The sequence below is a fragment of the Elephantulus edwardii genome, unplaced genomic scaffold, assembly GCF_000299155.1.
Source record: "Elephantulus edwardii isolate Elephantulus edwardi_28Jun2011 unplaced genomic scaffold, EleEdw1.0 scaffold00031, whole genome shotgun sequence".
NCBI classification, from domain to species: Eukaryota; Metazoa; Chordata; class Mammalia; order Macroscelidea; family Macroscelididae; genus Elephantulus; species Elephantulus edwardii.
This window is the reverse complement of record NW_006399781.1, coordinates 1,314,731-1,323,231: the sequence shown is the minus strand read 5'-3', so window position 1 is coordinate 1,323,231 and position 8,501 is coordinate 1,314,731.

Genomic DNA, 8,501 nt, shown 5'->3' with positions numbered 1-8,501 from the left:
ATAGTGCTTTCTCAAAAAGTTGCAAATACCATTTGACCCAGCAATTCCACTACTGGGAATTTACCCTAAAGAAACCATAACTTCCACTCAAGCAGATATATGTACACCTATGTTTATTGTGGCTTTATTCACAATAACAAAGAGCTGAAAACAACCCAAGTGCCCATCAACAAACAAATGGATAGAGACGCTCTGGTATATTCACACAACGGATTAGCATGCAGCATTGAAAAACAAAGAACTCGTGAAATATTATACAAAATGAATGACCCTGGAGGACATTATGCTGAGTAAAATATCTGAGTCACAAAAGGACAAATATTGTATAGGGCCACTGTTGTAAAACGGGACTGACATCAGGGTTGGGAGAAGACAGAAAAGGAGGGGAGGAATGATGTATATTGAAACAGATGAGGGAGAGACTGTTTAAAAGGGATATATGAATGGGTATTCTTGTCATTACAGACGTCCAGAGTGAAGGCTGCATAGTGGAGTGGACTTTGGGGGAGGGATTGCATAACAATGAAAAAGTTTTTCTTTTTCTTTTCAAGGAGAAAGGTGAATTGGGGGCACGGGGTGGGCAGGGAGAAAAGTGCAACAGTGAATGACTGGAAACCCTAAGTCTCTGTAAACTTTCATTAAAATGAATTTTAGAAAAGAACAAATAGGATTGTCTTAAAAAAATAGTTAATACAATCAAGGAAGAAACATCTAAGGAAATGCATAGGCCAACAAAAACTGGTAATTAAATAATCAAATTATCAATTCTTAGTTCTCTACTTTTCATGTTCTTATCTAGTATCTTATGATGGTTTGTAAAACTCTACACTAGTGAAGCATGGCCCTAGAAAATTCTACTTCTAGATGCACTCAATTCTACTTCTCAATACTTTTTGTTAAACATAAATGTAACACTAAACAAAATTAAAGAAAATTTCTGTAAACCTGTGCTCTATGGGTCTAGAGACCTTAGTTCCAAAAGGAAGACATAAAAACCCCCCAATGTTGGGCTTCTCAGACCTCTGTATCAATAGATGAAGAAGGGAGTTATCATATTAGCTGATACAACAGGATGTGATGTGATGTGATGTGATGTGATGTGATGTGATGTGATGTGATGTGATGCTATTACATAATGTTGTGTACTGTAGAGGTTGAACCAACCCATAGCTGACTTTCTGGTGGGTTTTCAGAGGCAGTTAATCACAGGAGAGGAGATAACCCATCCTCCTTCTGCAGAGCAGCTGGTGGCCTCAAACCATACATATGCCTTCAGGATTGCAGCACAGCTTCTTACCCCTAGGCCACCAGAGTTCTCTGATATTGCATAATACAGGTAAATAAAAGTACATCTGGAATACAGGAAATTAATTCCTCAGGACACATACCTTTCCCTGTGATAAAAGTCAATTGAAAACTACAATTCAATTTTGACATGACAAGATATGAAGATTTGGGTAACCCCATCAGGCATGGAATCAGCTGAGTAACTTCCTGAAGGTAAAGGGCATGTGGAATTAGTACTGGTAGAAAATAGTTCTAAATGCCAATTATGTTCACATGCCCAGTTCTTTCTTTTTCATTATACATGTATGTGTGTGTGAAGTATTTTCTTTTCTTTTAGGATTCTTATGTTCTTCTTTGTATTCTTATGTTCTTACTGTTATGAGCTGTTGAGTCACTTGAGACTCATAGTAACCCTATGTACAAGAGCCATATACCCTACTCTATTCTGTGCTGGTCTTATTGTCTCTGACACAACGATCCATCTTGTCAAGTGTCTTCCTCTCTTGCACTGTCCCTCTACCCTGCCAAACATGACATCCCTCTCCAAGGACTGGTCCCTCCTTGCAACTTGTCCAGAGTGTGTCAGACGAAGCTTCAGAATCCTTACTTCCATGAAATGGCCTAGTTCACCTGCTCTAGGATGAAGCTGTTTGTTTTTTAAGAAGTCTACTAACCCTTTAACAAGTTTTAAGAGGCTACAAATTGCACAAGAGGAGACTGATTATATTTCTCCCTCAGAGGCCCTAGTGGACTCCAACTTTGAGTTAGCAAAATAACTCCCTACAGACTAGGGCACCAGAGAGCCCCTAGTCATTTGACAAGTATAATTATCAGACATGTAAATATATAATTTTATGTATGTAATATGTAAAAAGTTGAGGCTCAGTGTAATTTTTTTAAAGGACTCTACTGAGTGGTTCTTGGAGGCCTGTTATTCCAGAAGTGGACAGCCAGTTCTACTTCTTAGTCTGATTCAGTCTAGAAGCTGTTCATCATGGGCGACACTGCTGTTATTTGAAATACAGATGGCATAGCTTCTAGCATCACAGTAACATGTAAGTCAGCAAAATGACAGACAATTACTGCCATCATAACAGCAAAATATAAAACAGGCAAGCATAAAAATAGAAAACAAACATACATTCTCTGGGAAATAGAAAACAAATTGTCTGGCCTGGGACAGTGCATTTGCCAGCCCAGCAGAAAATTGTAGTTGAAGTTCCCAGTCAAGTCAGAGTTTCTGTTCATTTGAGTAGTGACAAAGGCCCTCAGATGAAAGACAGGTAAGGGGTACAAGCTCTTCTTAATCTAATGTGTCTTTTGATTTCTTGACTGCATTACTATCTCTGATATGCTAGAGTCCATTGATACAGTCACTGTGTCAACCCATCTTGTTAGGGATCTTCCTCTCTTTCTCTGACTCTACAGCTTTCGTAGCAAACTGTCCTTTTCCAAGCACTGTCCTCTCCTGAAAACATGCCTCAAGATGGACAATATCCACTACACTGATTTACAACCTCTGAAAATCCTCTACAGCATAACAGAGATGGTGAGAATGGTTCAGCACAGGATAAAATTCAGATCTGTTTTTCATATCACTGGGAGTTGGAGGTGACTTGATGGCACTTAACAATCCCAACAACTTCAAGAAAACAAAAATCATCACAACTAAACCAATAACAACATCATGATAGATGGAGAGACAATTGAAGTTGTCAATGATTTTATTTAAGTTGGATCCAAAATCAACACACATCTTAACAGTAGTTAAGAAATCAAGACATAACCATACTACCCTATCATATATCGCTTTTAACCTGTTCTCTCCCTCATCTGTTTCAATGCAATATATATAATTTATCCAGGTTGCCTAGTGTAGTGTACTCGGGTCAGGGGGTTGGGAGGGAGTGCGAGGATTGTATACCAATGAAGGAATGTTTCTATTACTTTTCAAAGAGAAGAGTGAACTTGGGGGGAAGTGTGGGCAGGGAGAAAAGTGCAACAATGAATGAATGAATGGAAATCCAAAATCTCTGTAAATGTTCATTAAAATTAAAAAAATTGAAATCAAGACATATTAAACTGTAAAAAAATCTACTGTCAAGGATCTCTCCAAAATGCTATGGAGCAAGGATGTCAGTATAAAGGCCAAGGTTTTCCAGATGCAAGTCATGGTTTTCTCATTTGTTTTTTATGGATCTGAAGGTTGGAGAATGACTGAAAATGACAGAAGAAGAGCCAATGACTGAATTGTGGGGTTGGTAAAGAGGACTGGCTGTTCCATGGACTACCAAAAGAACAAACAAATCTGTCTTAAAGGAAGTGAAATCAGGATGCTCCTTAGAGGCAAAGGTGGTGAAACTTCATCTTACACAGTTTGGGCATGTTGTCAGGAGGGGATAATCACTGGGAAAAGAGATTATGCTGAGAAAGGTGGAGAGTCAAAAAAAGAGGAAGGCCCTCAACAAGATGGATTGTAACAGTGACTGTAACAATGGGCTGAAGAACAGTGGAGATCATGAAGATGGTGCAGGATAGGGCAAGGTCCAGATTTATTGTTCATAGGGTTGCTGTGAGTTGGAGTCAGCTTGACAGTACATAACCACAACGACTACCTGAGTTAGAGAACTCTGATGGTGCAATTTAGGGGGAGCTGTGCTACTAACCCCAAGGCTACACTCAAAGGCTACACCTCTCTGGTGGTTTGCATCCACCAGAAGTTCCTAGAGAGCAAAATGGGTAATTGTTTGTTTGTGTGTGTGATTGATTGGTTTACGGTCTCTGAAACCCAATGAAGTACAGTAATGAGTGGTGTTCAACTTATGAACAATGAGAATGGATAGAGTCTGAGTGGCTGTAACATATTAACTACTTGTTTGGGAATTTGATCTTATTTGGAAAGAGAATTTTTGTAGACATAATTAAGAGAGAAGTGACACAAAGATTTAGATACACAGAGAGAATGCCATCTGAGGCAGAAATTGAAGTGATGAACCCACAAGCCAAGGAATTTTTAGAGTTTCCAGAAATTCCAGGTGCTAAGAGAAAGACGTAGACTTCTTTTGCCCTTAGAAATTTTGCTTAGGAGACTATTTCAGAGATAGTATCACCCTCCCTAGATATTCATTTCCAATTTCTAATCTCAGAACTGTGAGAGAATAAATTCCTGTAATTTTAAGGCTCCCGGTGTGCGGCAATTTGTAACAAGAGTCCCACCAAATTCTAATACAGTAGATGAGTCAGTTTTTAAACCTTTTTGAGTATCTCCTTTACTTTTGAGTGAATCTAATTCCTAAACAATATTATGCATAATTACAAATGTCCTATCACATTTAGAAAAAAAGCATACATGCAAACTAAAAAGTCTCATTGCTCCTCCTTATGTTGAGTGTAACCCAGGCCTGTGCTGTGTTTGCACATTGTCTGTCTGTCAAATTTTGTTCCCAAGCAGTAAATTTGTCTAACACAACATTCTGCCTAGAGTTCTACACATTGCTGACTCTCTGCAAGTGTTCCTAACAATATGAAAGGCATCTGTTTAGTAAAATGAACTTTGTCATTAAGATTAGTTTGTTATTAGTTCAAATATATATTTAGCTATTCCAAGTACTGAAAATATTCTATTCTACTTAATACTTTTCCAGATACAGCAAAAATATTAATGTGTGTATATATTCTCATGGTAAACTAAGCTTGGCATAGCCTGATTCTAGATAGGTTGTATTCCCAGCACTTATCCATGAACTAAAATATTCATTTATTCCATTTCACTCATCCAGTCAGGAAATGCTTCTCCCTCTTCTTACCATCAAGTCAGAAACAACTTCTAGCTGACCTTCATTGGATTTTTGAGCCTGTAAACACAAAACAAAAGATTGCTTCTCTTTCTCCTTTGATGCTGCTGGTGAATTTGAATCAGTAGATAGGCACAACCTTTGGGTTAGCAATGCGATCCTCTAGGGATTATGCCACCAGAATTCCTTAACACTTAGCATTTAGTAAATACTTAGACATCTTACTTGCCTAGTATTGGATTCACTTCTAGGTAAATAAAACAAAAATTATTGCAGCCTTCTGAAATGTATAATCTGGTGCATGGAAGTCAGTAAACAGATAATTACAACACTGTGTAATAAGTGCTGTGGAGAAAATACAGTAGAGGAGATATCTAAGTCAGAATTGGTAAATCAGAGAAGTCATCCTACACAGAGTGATGTGCAGTGGGAGGTGAAATGCTTTCATAAATGAGATAAGAGCAGATAGAAGAACAATACAGAGGGAAGAACTTGTTCAAAGACCCAAAAATTAGTACACTAGAGAAATGCTTAAATCCAAGGCTCCAGGGTAGTTTAGAATGATCAGATTAGCTAAGGGCAGTATTAAACAAAAAGCAAGGATTATCTTAAAGGATCTTATAAGTGCTATTAAGCCTTTAAGAGTCTGTAGCGTACAGATTAGCTACACACACACACACACACACACACACACACACACACACACACCCTCATTGTTATTGTTGAGTACCATTGAGACAGAACCAACCAGCAGGATTTTAGAGGCTGTAAATCACGCAGGGGGAGGTTGCTTATCTTTCTTCCCTGCCGCAGCTAGTAGATTCAAACTGTGTACTTTTGAGTCAGCAGCACAATTCTTCACCATTAGTCCACCAAATGTGTGTGTGTGTGTGTATACATACTCAGTTGAGAGGAGTGTCAGAAGATCATAATTGGAATCAAAGAGATTGCACATGGCTATAACCTGAAGAAAAGATAGTCCTTATGCTAACACAGCTAAGTGATCAGCTATCGCCAAAAGGTCTGTGGTTCCAACCCATCCATAAAAGAAAAGACTCGCTGATCCACGCACACAAACATTGGTCTAGAAAATTCCATAGGGAAGCTTCACTATGTCCAAGGGGGTCACTGTTAGTCAAAAACCCATTCCATGGAACCAAATCATAATTGAAAGATATTTCAGAGACAAAAATCTGCATCTTAGAGAGGTCGTTCTGACTGCAGTGTAGAAACCAAATTACAGAGAGCAAAGATAGGTGGAGGGTAAACAGTCAGGGTCATTTTTTAGTTAGTTTGCCAATCTGAGTTATAGTAAAGGCAAAGGATGAATTGCACTTACTTGAGGAGCTAGAATTGACAGGATGTGATGAGTGGTTGGAAGCAAGGAGAAAAATAAAAATCAAAGACATAGTCACTTTCCCGGATTAAAAAATTGGGTAGGTGGTAGTGCTGTTCATTGAGGTAGGATTACAGAAGGAGAAACAGTATTGGAATAAGGAAAATTATTAATTCCATTTTAACCAAGCCCAAGAAGAGAGATTATTTTGTTTGCTTGCTTGTTGAATTATTTTCTGGAATTATTTCAGTTATGGGAGAGGTATAGCCTGTATACAAGTTAGTACCTGCAATTGAGAGGAGATCCAGCTTTATCTTCATTAATTCAGCCAGAAATATCCTTTAGTTATCTGGAAAAGTGATGATAGGAAATGGAGATTACTCATATTGCGCAGTGTTGATCCTTGAGGAAAGTAGTAATGAGACACTGCTCACAGGTGAGCCAGATTCTTACACAACCTGAAGAAAAATAGTCCTGATGGTAACACAGTTAAGTGCTACAATGGTTACTGCGGTTGAGAAAACAGGAAAGGGGGGATCCAGACAAGGTTCAAGGTATCTCAGTTGGAATGATATTCTTTAAAAACATTGGTCATTTCATCAAAATGAATAAAAGTCCTGGTGATACAGAATATGTAAATAAATATTTGGTGACACTAGCTTCCCTTCCCAGAGAATCGTCCCAGTGATTGGACTCATTTGTTGAATGGAGTATTTAGAGAGACTTCTAATTTTTTCCCCCCCTCTGTGCCTTCCATGCGGCTTGAACGTCTTCCTTCATTACCATTGGCTTTTGACCATATGGTGCTTCCTGAAATATTTCAGTGTTGGCCAATTCTTTTTAATAAAGTGACTCTGTGGATTCCCTCCTTCTTCACTTGATGTTTCCTAGGTCATGAAGATTTTGCCTATTGCATCTCTAAGTATGTCACTCGAGACTTGAATTTCGGTTTTCAGTTCAGCTTGCGAAATACTGATTGAGATCGTCCATTTTTACTCACCAATACCAGCGATCTTCATATTCTATGATAGACATTTTCTTTGTCTTCCAAAGCAACATTTTAAAACCGTTAAGATCTTTTATTTCAGAATTTCCAAACATTGTTTTAACTTATTAATTCTCTGGTGCAATTTTCAGTCTCTTCTGACACCCATTTTGTATTTTTGTTTTTCCTGTGTCTTTATTTGGCTCTTTACACGGATGATATCCTTGATGTTAATCTATAAGGCTTTGGTGATTGGTGTTCAATGCTTCTTCTTGACTTATTCTTACGTTGATTTTTAAATTCAGGTGGGATAGACTCAAAAGCATAGTTTGGTTGTAGTGGACTTGTTTTTATTTTCTTCTGCTTCAGTTTGAACTTATATATGAGTAATTTGACTATAAAATGACTGTTTCACAGTCAGCATTTGACCTAGTTTTGACTTTTGGTACAGAGCTTCCCCAATGATTTCTTCTAGAGATATAGACAATTTAATTCAAAATTTCATTCCTATGCAGTTCATTTTATGAGGTCCATGTGTAAAGATACCAAATGCATTGTTATTTGTTATGAGTAAATAATTGAATTAATGAAATGTTATCATTCCATTTATAACCAACTCAATCTCATAGATATATTCAGACTAATGCAATTTTTTAAAAGCTCAGTATATATTCTTCTCAGCATGAGTACAACATTCTCCAGAATAATTCATATTTTAGGCCACAAAAAACATTGTCTCAGATCACAGTGTCATAAAATGCTAAATCAACAAGAGGATAAAGCAGGGAAAAAACCATCATGTACTTGGAAGCCAAACAACACCCTGTTTGAACATGAGTTCAACATAAGAAAAATAATGAAAGCAAAGAGTAAGAACCACATAATCTTATCAATTGATACAGAAAAGACTTTTGACAAATCTTGATTAAAATATTCAACAAAATAGGAATAGAAAAGTAACTATGCGATATCATCTCATCAGTCAGAATAGCAAAATTTAACAGAACAGCAAGGAACAAATGCTGGCAAGGTTGTGGAGAAACTGGAACCCTTATTCACTGTTGGTGGGAGTGTAAAATGGTGCAACCACTGTGGAAGG